The sequence below is a fragment of the Monodelphis domestica genome, chromosome 2 (assembly GCF_027887165.1).
Source record: "Monodelphis domestica isolate mMonDom1 chromosome 2, mMonDom1.pri, whole genome shotgun sequence".
Lineage (NCBI taxonomy): Eukaryota > Metazoa > Chordata > Mammalia > Didelphimorphia > Didelphidae > Monodelphis > Monodelphis domestica.
This window is the reverse complement of record NC_077228.1, coordinates 113,585,222-113,603,477: the sequence shown is the minus strand read 5'-3', so window position 1 is coordinate 113,603,477 and position 18,256 is coordinate 113,585,222. Positions and strand designations below refer to the sequence as shown.

At 45.7% G+C, this 18,256-nt stretch overlaps 1 protein-coding gene across 1 annotated transcript in view; it reads left to right on the top strand.

The window, feature by feature from the left end:
* Positions 1-6,425: 6,425 nt before the first annotated feature.
* Positions 6,426-18,256, top strand: part of PLXNA2 (plexin A2) — a 345,165-nt gene continuing 333,334 nt past the window's right edge. The window contains exon 1 of the mRNA XM_056815875.1: positions 6,426-7,488. The gene's annotated coding sequence lies outside the window, so the exon portion shown is untranslated. The remainder of the gene's footprint in view (positions 7,489-18,256) is intronic.

Genomic DNA, 18,256 nt, shown 5'->3' with positions numbered 1-18,256 from the left:
CTTTACATATAAGTGGAAAAAATAAAATATTGAAAAGAAAACTTCCACACAGAGAACAGGCCAAGAAAGATGGATTGAACTTAAGCTCCAACAATGAGGAAGAAGGTCAGGCAATAGGAGAATTTCCAGACTTTGAGAGATGGGATCATACCTTAGGGACAGGCAAGGCAATCTTCTTTTCTGAGACTTTTAGAAAACTAATGAGAGAATATAATGTATTGAAAATATAATCCATTGAGACTGATAAAACATAAAGAAAGGCTCTGTGGTATGATATAAAATACAGGAGCAGCTAGATAGGACAGTGGATAGAACACTAGGCCTGGAGTTAGGAGGACCTGGGTTCAAATATGACCTCAGACATTCCTTAACTGTGTGACCTTGGGAAAATTATTTAAGCCTGTTTACCTACCCCTTGCCCTTCTGCCTTTGGGTTGGTACTAAGAAAGTAAAAAGGAAGGAAGGAAGGAAGGAAGGAAGGAAGGAAGAAAGGAAGGAAGGAAGGAAGGAAGGAAGGAAGGAAGGAAGGAAGGAAGGAAGGAAGGAAGGAAGGAAGGAAGGAAGGAAGGAAGGAAGGAAGGAAGGAAGGAAGGAAGGAAGGAAGGAAGGAAGGAAGGAAGGAAGGAAGACTTAGAATTATAGTAGCTCCTAATAACAAATTCAGGACAAAGGGAAGTAAAAGCTAGAAGCAAGGAGGGAAAGGTAGATATGTATGGAATGGAGACAGCTGACAGGATCTAAACTCCTCTTGTGGGAGGTTCAGTGAGAAAGAAGCAAAAGCTCACCCTGTTTGATTTGTAACCTTAACTGCTTGCTACTGTTTCAAGTACACAGGAAAGTGGGATTTGCAAACTGATGAGAAAGAAGGAGTGATGGTGACATCTTTATGAATGACTCTGAAAGCCTCAGAGTAGGTGTCCAGCTCATTGTTTCCTAGGTTTAGGGTTCAGGCAACCAGGGCCTTCTGGAGTCACCCCATTAGGCATGTGGGCTCTGAAGGCCAGGCGCTCCACTTTTCCCTTGGTTTATGACAGTTTCCAAGGCTGCCACCACTCCGACACTTGAAAAGAACCAAGTGATAGTGAAGAGCGAAGGATGCAAAAGGAATCTCTGGCCCCTGCCCTCTAATAAACTAAACCAGGGAGCCCACCCAAGTTAAAGTCAAAGGCAATTTCAGATGAGAGACAAGTGGGTGGGAGATCTTATCATGGTCCTACACCCTCAAAACTGAAATCAGGCCTGGGATGTGCAAATACACAGCCACATACTGAGAACAGACATGCACAGCCACCCCCACATGCCCTCCCCAAGGCATGAGGCTATGCACACATTGGCTGCCTACCCCTCCCTCTCCCCCTCATACACATTAATCTAAATATATGCACACACACACTCTCACATGCACCGGCATTCCCATGCTAAACCTTGACAGCCCAACACGCCACCCCCACCTCCCAAAGGCAAGCAGACTTGATACTGAAAGGCTGCCAGAGCCTGGCGAGCTTCCAGAACCAAAAATACCTTCTCTGATATGAAGGGCTGGAGAAGCAGAGTCTTATTTGTGTGGCTAGTCCTGAGTCTGGGCTCCAAAGGGGGGCTGTCCCCCTCCCAGGGAACTGACGGGCAGGACCAAGTAAGTAAGTAAGTGCTCCTTTTCTCTGAGCCCAGGAATGTCAGTGGAAGCTTGGGATCTTACCAGCAGTCTCCGTGACCTGAAATAGTCTCCCCCTAGAGTGAGAGACCCATTCCTCCCCATGAGTGCTCCCCTCTATTTTCCTCTCTACATCTCCTAGACCTGCCCCCTAACTCCCCCCCCCCCCTACACACACACACACACTTAGGGAGCTGAAAAGGAGAGAGGCTGCCTTCAAAGAAACAGCGTAGCATCAATTGTACAAATAATTATACCTACAGAGTGTTTTAAAGTAACAAAGAATGTTACAATGCATCAGCAAGGGGCAGCTAGGCAGCCTGCAGGTCTTGGATCAAGAAGACTCTTCTTAAGTTCAAATGTGACCTCTCTTACTAGCTGTGTGATCCTAGGCAAGTAATTTAACTCTTTTTGCCTCAGTTTCCTTTTCTGGAAAATGATCTGGAAAAGGAAAAGGCAAACTACTTCAGTATCTTTGCCAAGAAAACCACTACTGGGGTTGCGAAGAGTGGGACAGGATGGAAAAACAACTGAACAAAATCTATTTTTTAAAAACTTATTTTCTGTCTTAGAATGGATACAAGGCAAATAGTGGCAATTGGGGGTAAGTGATTTTACTCAGGGTCACAAAGCTAAGAAGCGTCTGAGGTCAAATTTGAACCCAGGATCTTCTGTCCCCAGACCTACCTCCTTATCCACCAAGTCACCCAGCTGTCCTGTGAAGAACATTTATAACATGTTCCCAACCTGATTTTTCCATCTCATACATGATGTTCTTCCATGCAGTATATAGTCCAGATAACTTGGCCTTTTTGCTATTTGTCACATATGACCTTTCATCTCATCTCCCATTAGCTATCCACCAAAACATGTTATAAAGCCAGACATTAATTCATTTGATACTCGTAATAACCCAGTGAAGGCCATGGTACAGGTATTATTACCTCCTTCTTACAGATAAGGAAACTTAGACTCAGACAGGTAAAATGACACATCCAACTATGGTCATACAGCCAATAAAGGCAGACCTTTGGGTTCAGAATTAGGTCATATAATTCAAACCAGTATTCTTCTTTAATATCTATTTTTTCCAACTGTATTACACAGCAATTCAATATACTGGGAACTAAGATTCCATGAAAGATGGCCTTAGACATGTCCTAGCTGTTGGATCCTGGGCAAGTCACTTAACCCTCTAGCTCTTACTTCTCTTCTGCCTTGGAGCCAATATATAGTAGCTAGTCTAAGACAAAAGGTAAGGGTTGGGTTTTTTTAAGAATCCATGAAAGACTTTATTCTTTTCCTCTGAAATATTAAAAAAATTGCATTATATGTGAATCCAAAATACTTATAATGTGTAGCAGGTTTTTTTATGGAAAAGCTTTATTTTTATTTTTTGTTCTAGAACTTTCTTCAACTTGGGGGAGTTGGGAGAGGAGGAAAGAAGGAGAAGGGAGTCCATAGCTTCAGAAGTATTTATAGCTTTTGTCAATTTACTTTTATTACTTTTATAATCCATTAATATTAGGTAATTCTGATGAACAATAATTGTTCATTGTTATTGTGGTTAATAATGGTGAATCCTTTCATTTTGATAGTTCTTTCACTTTTAAGAGTTCTTTCACATTTATAATATAATTTTATCTTTGCAACAATCCTTTGAATAAAACAGGGTATCTATAAAGAAACCAAGGCACCTACAGGATAAGTTTCAGAAGCTTCAGAGAGGACTCTAGAGCTAGAAGCCTAAATCTCAGTACCTTCTCCTGAATTCAACTTGCTTTTTGGATTACTTTCCTTTCTGTTATATTACAATGACCTTTCAAATTCTCTAAATCTTAGGCCCCAAAGTCTTGGTGCTTGGATCTGGAACTAGGTGAACTATACTCTAATGCAAAATGGATCATCTCCATGGGAAAGCCCCTCCTTTGAGAGTTTAGAGTTTCCTTTACTTAGAGCATCCTAATTGGCAGAAAAAAAAGGGGAGAAGAATAATTTGGGTTTTTCTTGAACCCTCTAAGGATTTATGAAAGGATTGTAATCTAAACTTGGTTGGTAGGAGATTAGAAAGAAATTTATGTTTATGTTTCTTAGATATGATGAAATTCAAGTACAGAGAAAAGAAGCAAATTGTGCCTGATCACAGCTCAAGCTTAACATATTATTCAACTGAACAGAAGAACTGAAAAAATTAGGAATAGGCAAAATGGATGAATGGATGGATGGATGGATCGATAGAAGTAATGAATACATGCAAACAGATGAGTGAAAACACATTTATGAAGTATTTACTATGTGCCGAGCTTTGTGCTAAGAGCTAGGGACTTATATAACAGCAAAGAGAGCCCCTGCCCTCAAAGAGAAATAACATACACTGGGAAGTGGTGGCCAAAAAGTGATAGAAGGTAGCCAAGGGGAGGCAGCTGGGTAACTCAGTGGATTGAGAGCCAGCCCTAGAGACAGGAGGTCCTAGGTTCAAATCTGATCTCAGACACTTCCCAGCTGTGTGACCCTGGGCAAGTCACTTGACCCCCATTGCCTAGCCCTGACCACTCTTCTGCCTTGGAGCCAATACACAATATTGACTCCAAGATGGAAGGTAAGGGTTTATTTAAAAAAAAAAAAAAGAAGAAGGTAGCCAAGATGGGCAGCTCTGCTCAGAGTACAAAAAAGAAGGAGGAGAGCACAACTTTTGGATATAATTTCTTTAATAAATACATATATTTTCAATGCCATAAAATATAGATAGGATGACATGAAAGGTCACAGCTGGATGGACTAGACTCAATTAATGAATGAATAGCATCAAGGGATTACTATGTGACTAACACACGATAAAGCCAGTCAGTTCCCTCAAGGAGCTTACATTCCAAAAGTAAATAAGAAATATGAGAGAGTGGTGTTTTTGGAATGGGAAATGGCAAGTGATGAGTGGAGTCATTCGTTGATTGACACAACCTCTCCAAAAGACGGAATGCTATATCATTTTTAGGTAAGGCATTTTATAACCTAAAACAACTATACAAGTGAGGGCTATAATGACGATGATGAGTTCAGAGTTCCTTCCTGCTCTCATATAAGGATGTTACCCTGGGATCCTTTTTTTTTTTTAAACATCAATGAAAGCTAATGCCACTAGAGGGCAGGAGAGAGCGCTTTTCAGAAACCTGGGCGAATAGGTGACACTATTCTGGGCTGAGATTGAGAGACAGAGCATTAGAGACCATCAACAGCACTGCGTTCAGGAACCTCTCAGATGACCTTTGGTGGGAGGTCTAAAGATTACGGGATACCTGTATCTGAGGTACACAGAGGTTTTCAAACACTCTAGATTTGATTGGAAAGTCTTCTAGGGAATGACAAGAGTTGAGAATTCTCTTTGAAATGCAAACTCTGTGGACCAAATAAACTGAATTAAGGTAAACAAATCCAGATAGCAGAGAAAGTGAAGCTAGTGACTCATTGTTTACAGTCGGGAAGGGACTATTCTTCTTTGGGAATCCCACCTGTCTAAGGGTCTGGGAGGGAACAAAAACCCAGCTAGGGGCTAATCCCCAAAAGCTAAATCAGGCACTGGTATTCTCTGGAAAGAAAAGAGGGAGAAGGTGAAAGTCATTCAACAAAGAGTTTTAGTAGAGCAGAGCACTGGAATCACACTCCTCTGTTAGGCCAGGAAAAGGAGAGGGGTGGAAGAGAAGAAAGAAAGAAAGAAAGAAAGAAAGAAAGAAAGAAAGAAAGAAAGAAAGAAAGAAAGAAAGAAAGAAAGAAAGAAAGAAAGAAAGAAAGAAAGAAAGAAAGAAAGAAAGAAAGAAAGAAAGAAAGAAAGAAAGAAAGAAAGAAAGAAAGAAAGAAAGAAAGAAAGAAAGAAAGAAAGAAAGAAAGAAAGAAAGAAAGAAAGAAAGAAAGAAAGAAAGAAAGAAAGAAAGAAAGAAAGAAAGAAAGAAAGAAAGAAAGAAAGAAAGAAGAACCCGCTATCTGGAGGGGAAGTTTGTGTTCGAGCCTGGAGTCTGAGGATTGAGATGGGGGATCTGACTAGTGCTGAGAAACCGGCTGGGTGGAGTTCTAAGAAAGAACACTTTATTTTGCACACCAACGACCCTAGTTCAAATTCTTCTATTTTTTTCCCTAGCTGTGTGACCTTGCATAAGTCACTTAACCTCTGTAGGCCTCAATTTCCTCAACTGTAAAATGAAGAGGTAGGACTTAAAAGTCTCTGAAGTCCTTTCCAGCTCTAATTCCTATGAATCCATAACATCAGCGTTCAGAAATCGCTTACTAAAAGGGCGGTCAAGCGGGTATCTCTTTCCCCTCCCCAGGAACGCAGGTCTTAATTAATTCTAAAACCTAATTCTCCTTTCCCCGGGGGAAAAAAAAAATGACTAGTGTTTCTCAACCTTGAACCGCCAACTGAAACCTCTACATACAAAACAGGGAAGGTCTTTGCATTTTAAAAATACTATTTTTTTTAATAGCGCGGAAACCACAATCGACGTTTACTTGCTTATCTATATTGCCTATGTGAGAATAAGATTCCCATTTGGGAGGAGGGGGCAGATACACCCCCTCTGCGGTCCCTATCCCCGCCAGGCAGAAATAAGGATGAGACGGGGATGGAATGCCCAAGTCCAGGGGCATGTGGTGGAATAGTGGCCCCTTTGAGCCCACCCTGTCCTGCTACCTCCTGTTCTCATCGCTACCCCGATCCGGCAGCTCTGGCAGCCTGGCTTTCGCAGCTTTGACCCTGAATCCTCCAGCTCCGTCAGAGGTTTCCACTGCCCCCGCGGGACGCTTAAGGTGGCCGGTTAGGTCCAGCCCGGACTGGCGGCCAGGCAGCCTCCCCTATGCCAAACAGGACTTTTCCCTTTGTGGACAGATGCCAAGAGAGGCAATCCAGGAAAAGCGCGCCAGGCTGTGGGGAGGGGAGGGGTAAAGAAAGAGGAGAGGCAGAGGGGAAAAGATGGGACGCGTAGATGCAGCGGCTGGTGCCAGCCCCCAGCCCTTGTGCGGCTGGCAGGGAGAGAGTTAATGCCGCCCGGCCTCTATGATAATGAGCTGCATGGTAATATAGAGAGAGGGGCAGGCTCAGTAGGCTCTGCCGCCGCGGCTGCTGTAGCTGCCGGGCGATGAGCCGTCAGTGCCAGACTGGAGCAGGAGCTGGGGCTGAGCGCAGTTCCTGGGAATTTTTCAGCTGGTTCAGCGAGCGAGCGAGCGAGTGAGCGAAAGGGAGAACGAGAGAGACACTGAGAGGAGAAGGAGAGATTAAAAAGAGAGGAGACAGAAAGAGAGAGATACAAGGAGAGACAACACACGCACGCACACACATGCACACACACACACATAGACACACGTGTGTGTGAAACAGATCCCCGGAGGAAATAGGACTGTGAAAGAGTCGAAGAGAAATAAGGGAAGGAAGCGCTGGGATTGCTGATGTCAGAGGGAGCCCGGAAAGTCGCGGTGGAAAAAATCGGAAGACAGGCACTGCTTGGATCATTCTGAAGAAAAGAGATTGCCACCTACCCCGGCGCGCTCACACACACACACACACACACCCCTTTCGGCGCCCCCTCCCCAAAATCAAGGCAGCCGAGCCCTGGCTTCGGGGGCTGGGGAACCCTGAACAACTAGAGGAAGGCGCTGATCGGAGACCGGCGGCGGGGCGACTTGAGGAATACAGATAAGTGGCTGGCGGCTTGACGTGGATTTTAATGAATTTGGGCTCCATGTGGATGTTTTCGTCTCTGTGAATCCGAGCTGGGGGCAGGGAGCGAGGCTCCGCGAAGCCCCCGGGGGCCAAGGCAAGCGGGCAGCCGGACAGACAGACATCGGCAGGCTGGGTAAGCAGCGAGGGACTCTAGCCCGGCTCGCCCAGCGGGCAGCGTCTGTCTCGCCCTCTCCTTTCCCCAAACCTTTGGCCGCCTCTACTAAAGAACCCCCCCTACACACACACACACACACACACACACACACACACACACACACACACACACACACACACACACACACATATACACACACATACTCCTTCACCTTTGGGGCGTTGAGATACCACCGAGAGAGAGGAAGAGACGCGGGAGGAGGGCAGCTGCCTAGGGAAGGGGGGAGAGAGTTCGCGGCTCCATTTGGCTCTGCCCACCCCGCCCCCATGTCTTTCCTCTCTCCCTTCCCATCCCCTAGCTCCGTGCCTCAGAGAACGCTGGGCCACTTTCCTGATGCTGGCATGCGTGTCTGTGTGTGTGTGTGTGTTCGCGTGTTCGTGTGTGTGTTCGTGCGCGCGAGGCAGAATGACCGGCTGTCTCCATCTCCATGGGGGAGTGGGGGAGAGAGAACTGGAGGCATTCAGGAGCGCCCGGGATTGCAGTTCCAAGGGTTTGCATTCCCAGTCGTTCCTTGAAAATCCGAAGCTTAGGTAAAGGCTGGAGCTCGGAAGGCAACAAACGTCCTGACACCCAGTCAGAAAGGGCCTCCCTGGCTTGATTAAGAAATGGGATGAAGGGTGCAAAATCTGCTGGAATTCTTTGGGAGTTTTTTCTAATAATAGGCTTCCCAGTCCCCTAGTACCACTGCTCTGGAACATCAGAGGACTTGGATTTTGAGGCTAAACAGCCACCCTACATGTAGTTCTGGTATGGCTCTAGGGGAGATCCCAAAGCACTGAATAGGGGTCAGTATCTTACCAGTATTTTCTAAGAGCAGCACTCTACTGAAGAGCTTCACCACTGTTAGGTGGTCAGGAGGTTGAAGGTGTGTGTGTGTGTGTGTGTGTGTGTGTGTGTGTGTGTGTGTGTGTGTGTGTGTGACTATATGGTGGGGGAAAGGGGGTATGGACTCAACTGAGATTTTGCCCAGGGTCATAGTAGACACTTTTGTGAGCTCTCTTCAATTTAAACAAAAAATCCTGGCCAGTGGCCACCTCCTCTCCTTAGTCAACCCAAGAATCAGGCCTAGGAACTCTTGCTTTTAGTCTTTTATCCTAAGGCACTACTGATGCCATCTGCTCATATTTGGGAGGTTGGTCTACGGAAGGTGTTCCTCAGAATCTGCTGTTCCCAGTTCCCCAAGGAACTTCACTTGGCTTGAGAGCTTTTCTTGTCTCCCCCTTCCCTAACTGGCCCATTGCTGAGACCCAGGCTCCTTGGGAGGAAGCTACATTTCCATGAGAGAATGTTCCGTGAGGGACTAAGGCTTCTAGGTTATCATTCCAAAAAGAATGAAGCTCATCCTGAGGGTAAAGGGACCGTATTCATAACAGGGGTCTCATGTGGGCATCTTCAGTCCTGATATAATAACTGCAAAGTGGTGATGGGCATAGAGAGATGTGACAGTGACCCTAGTATCTTGGGTCCCTTAGTATGGATGCGGGGAAAGATGGAGGTTAGAGTTTGGGAGTTTCTGGCTGGGGTTAGAAGCAGTGACTTGGGGTCTCACTGGAGGAAAGAACTACAGGGTTACTGGATATAAGACTCCTTAATAGCCTAGTGAACTTGGGGGTATCTCAGAAAGTTAAACCACCAAGCTACTTATTGGCACGGTTGAGAGACTGGAATGAGTGTAGCCTTCCTTTGGTGAGGGGCCCCAAACACCATCATTCTTGTGAAACACAATGCCAGGATAGCTTCTTTATCAACCTCCTCCTGGGGCTTGGCAATTCAGCCTCCTTTCTGGGTTGGATAAGGACTCCAGGGCCCTTGCTAGAGCAGTTCTAGCAACTAGATGCTATAGTCATGGCTTAGGAAATTTGACTCTGTCTTGTAGTAATTGAAATACACAACTTCTGTGCTGAAATGCCAGCTATCTCAACCCTCCCTTCTCCAGGTAAGCAGAGATGTCTGACTCCCTGGATTCCTTGTTAACCCCAAGGCACCATAGGATAGAAGTATAGTGTCTCCCCAATGGCCTGAATGTAGTACAAAATGATATAGAAGAAGGAATCAGGTAGATGTTGGGTAGAAATCAGGGGAACTGGATGGGGAGAAATAGCGTATCTCTTTGTGACCCTCCTATCAACCATTCCCCATCACAATCTTTTACCCAGACCCCCTCTCTAGCCCTGAACTTGCCACCTACAAGCCATTACTGGGAAAACTAGCCCTGTCCCACAGCTGATCCCCACCAGGGATTTGATGAGAGAGAAGGTGATTCCGGCTGCCCTCTCTGCTCCCACATGGGCCTCAGCAAATTGCATTAGGATGGGGCAAATTGGCTTGCAAAGCAGCTAAATGGAGATGACATTTGGAGCTATTTGCAGTGGGGACGCCAAGGGGCAGCAGCTATAACAGGGAAGTGCCTGAGCTTCATAGCTCTAAGGCTTACAGAACCAGGGGACTAGCCAAGAAGGTCTCTCTTGGCCTTTGCCTTGAGCTGTGTATCTCTTTGAAGATTGGGGACCTGGACAGGGGCAAAGGAGACTGAACAACTGGCTGGCTGACATATCATCTTACTCCAATCCCAAACCTCTCTGGTGACTAAGAAGAAATGCCAGTAGTTACAGGAATCTTATTTCCCTCCTTCCTACATTGACTAGGGTGCTCTCCATTGCCAAAGATCCAGAGTCTCAGTCTCTCTCTCTCTCTCTCTCTCTCTCTCTCTCTCTCTCTCTCTCTCTCTCTCTCTCTCTCTCTCTCTCTCTCTCTCTCTCTCTCTCTCTCTGTGTGTGTGTGTGTGTGTGTCTCTCTCTCTGTCTCTGTCTCTGTCTTTGTCTCTCTCTCTCTCTCTCTCTCTCTCTCTCTCTCTCTCTCTCTCTCTCTCTCTCTCTCTCCTTTTCCCCTCTTTCTCTCTTCCTCTCTCCTTCTCTCCCTCTCCCAACCATCTAGGACTAGGATCTGGAGAATGTGAAAGTTCACCCTTCCCTGGCATCTGCTTAAAGCACCCTTCAAAGAATAGCGTGAGGGGAGAATGAGCCCACCTTAGGGAACAACCACTTCCTGGCCAGGCCCATTTCCCATTTACAAACACGTCTGATTATTCAGCTAATCTTTATTTCATGGGCATGTTGCAAGAAAACACACAAGCAGGAGGGGAAGCCAGTGACACGGTTAAATATACACGGCGGCAGCAGCTGGCAGCAGTCTAAGCGCACCGATTCAGGTAGTATGAAATATTGATGGAGCCGGGCTTGTCACTATGTTTAGGGTTTTTTATATTGTCTGTCCTGCTCTCTTTCCCACAGATGCCTCCCTGACGTGGGCTGTGGCAAAGGAGTCCCCCAGCTCAGTCTCTGGAGAGGCACCGCTACACACACACACACACACACACACACACACACACACACACACACACACACACAGCTGTCTGCATGTGTTGCCACACACAGCTGTCTCCACACACATAGACTGAGGCACAATATACTTCTGTCCATCTCAACGAATGGAGAAGGCAGTGAGCTCCAAGCCACCCCCCCCTTCACATGCCACGCACCCCCCCCCCCGCCCCCAACATAAAGAGACTGGAGCATTGTGTTACAGTCTGTTAAGGAGAAATAATTCAGGACTGTCCATTGGGGAAACTGGTGGAAAGCAAGGCTTCGAGATGCTGGTGTTTTATAGCTCAGCTTCTCCACACACCACCCTTCTCTGAACCTCCCCCCCCCTCCTCAGGGATATTCAGTTATTAATTCATTAGATTTGAATTTTCTAAACCCGCCTCTCCCCCACCCCTTATACGCTCAATTCGAACAGTGATGAATGGACTAAAATCCCTCAAGGGAAACAGTTTTTCACTTAGTTACAAAGATTTCATGCCTAATTAGAAGAAATGGGGCTTGGGGGTTCCTTTTTGGGGCCATTTTTAAAGGTGTTCTCCTTCATCCAGCTTTGCTAAGTCCAGGGTTTCCAGACAGGACAAAGAGAAAGATACTGTCAGTGGGAGGGGGGAGAAGGAGAAACAAATGGGATGCGGTGGGGGCGGCGGTGGGGGGTGGTGCTCACAATTCAGACCTTCTGGCCCTGCATAGCCTCCAGAGGGTGACTATGGCAGGGTCCCTGGTTTCCTCTCTCTCTGCTCAGGCTCCTGGGTTTCGCTGACTCCCTTGCCTTGCCATTTAGACACATGGAGCTCTGCTATCCAGAACCATGCTCTATCGGGTCTGATCTAGAGCAGAATCAGAAGAGAGAAAGTTCTTTGTCTTTAGGAGTTGGTTCAGGGTAAAGAGTATGGGGAGTGGGCAGAGGAGGGAAGAGCAGGGAGCTCAAAGAAAAGGAGGAAAATCCTTTGCTTTCCCAATCAGTTAACTATTAACCTTCCTGGCCTGCCTTGGCTGCTATCTGCTGTCCGAGTGAAAGGATATCGCCTGGAAACCCAAAGGACTAGCAGGTGTTTCACGGGCCCTGCCATCACAGATAGTTCGTGCTCTCGCTTTTCTTCCCTTTCACTTCTCCCCACATGTCTCCCCTTTTTGCTCCCCTCTCTCTCCCCCCCAACACACGCTCTTCCCACCCCCCCTACCAGCTGTCCCTTCACCCAGGCCTGCCAGTTGTTTTGGTGAGAGGGCACATCTGAGAGTTGTCACAGAGCTGTGGAGGACTGAGGACAGAGCTCTTGTTCCCTTCAGGGTTCAGAAGAGGCAGGTGCCCCAATCTCCAGGTCATAGAAAAGCTTTCCTTGGCCAAAGTTTGCCACCCAACCTCCAAATTGCCCCAAGGAAGCCTGGCTCTTGTTGTGCCTTCAACTCTGAATATTGTACATTGAATCTTGTTGTGGTCCTTCTGGGTGTGAGGCATTTTCAGTCCTGTCCAAAGTTTTTTTTTGTTTTTTTTTTAACTCTTACCTTCTGACTCAGAATCATTACTGTGTATTGGCTCTAAGGAAGAAGAGTGGTAAGGGCTAGGCAATGGGGGTTAAGTGAATTGTCCAGGATCACACAGCTGGGAAGTGTCTGAGGTCAGGTTTGAACCCAGAACCTCCCATCTCTAGGCCTGTTTCTCAATCCACTGAGCCATCTCATTGCCCCCCTGCCCCCCCCCCTCCAAAGTTCTTTCAGAAAGCTTGGAAACTTGTAGTATGGTACCAGGAAGAAGAGGGTGGGATTGGACAGAGACAGGCTGAGAATACCTATAGAAACAGGGATTAGTCGATCCATTAACATGTATTGAGAACATACTGCATGTGGGGTCCTGAGCTAAGCACAAAAAAGGGCAAAAAATATGAGAATACAAGGTGGCAGAGATGGAGAAAGAAATGAAGGAAGAAAGCAGGAGCAAAACAAGATCAAAATATAAGCAGAGACAGAGGTGGGACATGGACCCAACTGTCGCTGCACAGCCACAGGGAAGGTGGAGGGGGGAGAATTAAAGAAAGGGAGAGAAGAAGAAGAGCAAGAAAGTGTGAGACTAGTAAAAATTGGGAATGGAAAGGACTTCTGGGCTTTGTATGAAAGTCCCTTGCGGAGGCTTGGGGAATTAAATGGGGAATGGCAGTACCACCTTATGGCCACTCGAGGGAGCCTCTTGCAGATAAGGCTGACTTGTAAACCATAGCTTTTGTGCATTTGGAGGGGGGAAAGAGAGAAATGGGAAAAACCCAGCTGTCACTGCACAGAGACCACAAGTGGCTATGTTGTGTTGTCAGCAAGACCCCAGGGTCCCCGTCTGGCTGAAGGGGAAATTGAAAAGGCTCCTGCTAGCCTTAAATAAGACTGTGCCTAGCACTGTAAGGGAATCAGGGCGAAGTGGGAGGCAAGAAGAAAAGGTGGGAACTATCCTGGAGGGATGCCCTAGGCATGAAGTTGGCCCTCAAGGTGAAGGGAGTTTGTCTTTATCTGGGAGAGACACTTGGCCCATCCCCACCCCATGTGCTTCCTGGTTTCTGCATTTAATAGATTCCTGAAGCTCCCTAAATACAGATTTGCCTAAGACTCTCAGGTGGTAAAACTGATCCTAAAGGGACTTAACAGGGGGAGAGAAATGGTCCTTGCAATAACTGAACATATGTCAGAGATGTATCACAGATCTAATCTTCTGCTTTGTGTTCTCAGTGGGAGCTTTCCTCTGAGTTATAATCCACCCTTACATTTCAGCTGGAGTACAATATTTAGAGAGCAGAGTCCAGTGTCTTTCCTAGCCTGAGGAGTTAATGACTGTCTAACCGGGACATTGGAAAAGCATTGAAGTTGTGTCCTGGGAGAGAACTGGAAAGGCGAGGGGGTGGGGAAGGGACCAGAGGGAAGCTTCTCTTCAGATCTGATCTTGTCCCCTGATACTAAATCTTGCCTTTCCTTTGGCTCAAATTTACCTTGGGGGGGGAGAAAGAAGAAAAGCAAGATATATGTATCATGTTATGAAAGTTTAATCCTGCTTTCCCTCAGCTAAAATGACTTTCAAGATGAGAGATTAAAAAAAAAAAGCCACAGCATCACTCTTGGAAAGTTTAACTTGTCTCTGAGGAAAGAAAAAGGAGAATAGAGGTTGGTAGGAGAGCAGGAGTGGGAAGAAACATCCAGAATGGTGTTCCCTCCATTCTGAGGTTATATCAGTACCCCGCCCCATGAATCATGAATGAATGAATGAATGAATGAATGAATGAATGAATGAATGAAAAAAGCCTCTGTGAAACATATGTTGTTGTTCAATTGTGTCCTACTCTTCACAACCTCATTTAAGGTTTTCTTGGCAAGGATACAGAAATGGGGAGTGGTTTGCTGTGTGTCCTTCTCCAGCTGATTTTACAGAGGAGCAAACTGAGGGAAAGAGGAGTAAGTGACTTGTTCAGTCACATAGCTAATAAATGTATGAGGTCACATTTGAACTCAGGAAGATGAATCTGGCTGCAGGTTCAGCATTCTATTCACTGTGCCACCTAGCTGCCAATTAAACACATACTATGTGATGAACATTGAAGATACAAAAACAAAATCAAAGACAGTCCCTGCCCTCAAGAAACTTATATTCTAAAAGTGGAGTCTGAACACATAAGAGAATGGTTGCTAGTGAGGGGCAATCTAGTCTTGAAAGTTCCAGGGATGGTAAGTGACCTTGATGGTGACCTGCTTCTAGAGTTTCACTTCAAGGGACATTATTACAGCCATTTCCAAGACAGCTGTGACATAGGATCATCTCCTTCTTCCTCTTCCTCTTCCTCCTCCTCCTCCTCCTCCTCTTCCTCTTCCTCCTCCATATTCCTCCTCCTCCTCCTCCTCCTCCTCTTCCTCTTCCTCCTCCATATTCCTCCTCCTCATCCTCCTCCCCTCCTTCTCCTCCTCCTTTTCATCCTCCTCCCTTCTTTCTTCCTTCTTTTTTAAATCCTTACCTTATGCCTTAAAATCACTACTGTGTATTGGTTCCAAGGCAGAAGAGTAGTAAGGGCTAGACAATGATTAGTAAGTGACTTGTCCAGGGTTACAAAACTAGGAAATATCTGAAGTCAGAGTCAAAGCCAAAACTTCCATCTCCAGGCCTGGCGCTCTCTCTCTCCACTGAGCCACCTAGCTGCTCCTTGTCCCTATCCTTCTAACTTAAACTCTGAGTACCATGGGGGGGGGGGGGGGGGAGGAGGTCTCAGAGGAAAGAGAACATTGAGGGATATATATGTAGCAAGCTAGAAATCAAATCTCAATTCTGATACTATCATAAGTCACTGAGCCTTGGCAATGCCACTCAGTTGTTGTGATAGTCAAATAAGTTACTGCATGAAAAGCATTTCATAAACCTTTCAAAATACTATTTAAATAGCATCTCTGTCTGCTATCCGAGGGGCAGGGTCTACTGAATTTCTAGACCAGGTGTGTACTACTTTTTATTATCAATTTAATTTAATCTGAGCTAGAGCTACTTTAAACTGAACTGGATGGGATGCACAGTGAAGGCAGGAACTGGACTCTTCCAAGTTGTTTCTGTAACACAACACCTCTTACTAATACATACCATTGCCACTTTGAAGTGGTTTCCTGATGGGGGGGGGGGTGGGGGGGGCCCAAGATGGGAGACAGGTGCTTCTCCCTCAAACCCTGATTCTCTGCCAGTACAAAAGACCAGACACCCACTCTAGGACTTCTACATCTAATGTTCAGAGGACATTCCTTTATACTGAAGAGGGACCAAGGGGAAGAATAAAGATCAGTGGGTGGCAATTCCAGGGAGTCAGATTTGGACTCCTTATAATAAAGAACATTGTAGCAATTGAAGTTGTTCTTCTGTGGGACTGTTAGCTATGGGAAAGTAAAGTTCCTTTTTAGCACAGAAACTGGATGACTACCAAATGGCTCAGTGGATAGAGAGCCAGACCTGGAGATGGGAGATCCTGGGTTCAAATCTGACCTCAGACATTTCCTAGTTGTGTGACTCTCAACAAGTCACATAATCCCCTTTGCCTAGCCCTTAGTGTTCTTCCTTTGAAACTGATAATAGAGGGTTTAGAAAAAATAAAATAAAATCCTGGCTTCACCACTTTCTCTCAGTATGACCTTAGACACGTCTTAAACCCAAAGTTTCTTCATCTATAAAATGAAGAGAGTGAACTTACATGGTTCCTAAAGTCACTTCAAACTCAAAATATATCATCCCTACCCTCCATGAGCTCTTGGGGTGTCACAGAGGGGATTTATGGTTGGTTGGGTCATAGTTGGACTATCTCCAAGACTCTATGATTCTGTACTTTAGGATTGCCTGGGGGGGGGGAGGGGTAACAGGACAGATCTAGAAAACTGGGCTTTTTTTTTCCAGATCAAGAAAATGATCTAATACTGTTATGCCACTACTTAATCACATGACCTTGGGCCAATGGTTCCACCTCTTTGGGTCCTAGTTTACCCATCTGTAAAATGAGGGGACAGGTCTAAGTTTCCTTCCTGCTCACAACCTTTAGCATCCCAAGGAATCCTAAAGAGTGCAAATCAGAAAGCAAGACCACTCGAAGCCATCTGACTCTTAACAACCAACCTGGGAAAGCGAGAGGACTCACAATTTCAAGGAGACAGAAGATTTGGGATTGCTGTTTGCCAAGAAAGATAGGGGCAGGGAGTAGAGTGACAGAGGGCAGATAGAAGGTTCTAGCTCACTGCCAGCATCTTTCTTTGTCTCTCCAGAACTTAGCAAAGTTCCTCTCTTGTAGTGAGCATTTAATAAATGATTGATTGTTCACTGACTTCTGCTGAGTTAAAAGATGATGTCCAGTGGGACAGACAGGAGCTGTGGGAGGGGAGGCTGTCACTTTGAAGTGGTTTCCTGATTGGTGAAAGTGAAAGGCTGGGTTGGGTAAATATTCAGCTGGCCTGTGACCTCTCACCTCCTGGTGGCTCCCATTCTAACAGCTGAGGAATGAGAATACCTGAAAGGAAGAGGGATGGTTGTCTGAGAGTGAAGGAGATCATTCCTCAGGAGGAGAGCTTGGGGCTGAAGAATCCTTTAAAAACAAAAAAAGACACTATTTCAGGACCCCACAGGACAGACAGACAGGCAGATCGATATGAGAGAGATGAGAGACAGATGGAAATTCCTTCCTTAGAACCACAGAGTCAGAATGGTACAGTGAACTGCTAGACTGGAAGTTAGAACAACTGGTCTTCCAAAATTGTCTTCTTAGACGATGATTGCTAAACATTTAGCTTCTGTTTTCAATCAGTCTACACATCTGAAAAATGGAGATAAAAGTAGCACCCACATCACAGGTTTCATGTAAGGATCATATGAGAAAATGTGTTGAAAAGCTAAATGCAACATATGCATATCATCTATTATTATTATTTATTGAACCCTCACCAATCTTTATCAATTTTAAGACAGAAGCAAGGGCTAGGCAATGGGAGTTAAATGACTTGCCCAGGGTCACACAGCTCAGACAATTCTTAGGTCAGATTTGAACTTAGCACCTCCAGACTCCAGGCTTTTCATTCTATCCACTATGCTACCCAGCTGCACTTTATTATTTATTAATGGAGCTAGAAGACACCCAAGAAATCAGGGAATCTAACCCCCTTGATGACAAGTGAAGAATCCGAGATGCCAAGAAGTGACATGCCATAAATGACATAGCTTATTATTATAAGTCAGAATTGAATCCAGATCTTCCAATTACAAATCCTAATCTTTTTTTTTCTTCACATCTCTTTATCATTTTCCTCTGTGGGGTTGGAAATTAGTAACCCTGGGGGGGAGGGGTTTCCTAGTTGCCAAACAACCTTGAGCACTTTGTCTTGGGTGTGAATGAACTGGCCCCAAAGTCACACACTGGTGGGTGAAGGTATATGGATGAGGAGGGGGGAATGGCAGGCAGGGGGTCACAAGGGTTGAGGACAAAACAGATCAACTCAATCACAAGGCTCTGGTATCACAGGATGGGAATCTTAACACATCCAGAACAAAAGGCTACACTTACATTTCTCACACCTTTCCAGCCCACTTCCTCCCTACAATTTGGCGTTTGGCCCTACCTGGGCATTGGGGGATGGAATAACCAAACCTCCTTGAAATAAGGCATATATATTATATATATATATAGATTACAAAACTCAGCATATATATATATATATACATATATATATATGCTGAGTTTTGTAATCAAAGCCAGGCCAGGGTCTCTTGGGTAGCTGTGCCTCTGCCCCTCTCCTGGGGTTGAGGGGGGGGAATTGGCTGCCAGAGCCCAGCCCCCTCACCTCAAAACCTCCCTGACAGGCCA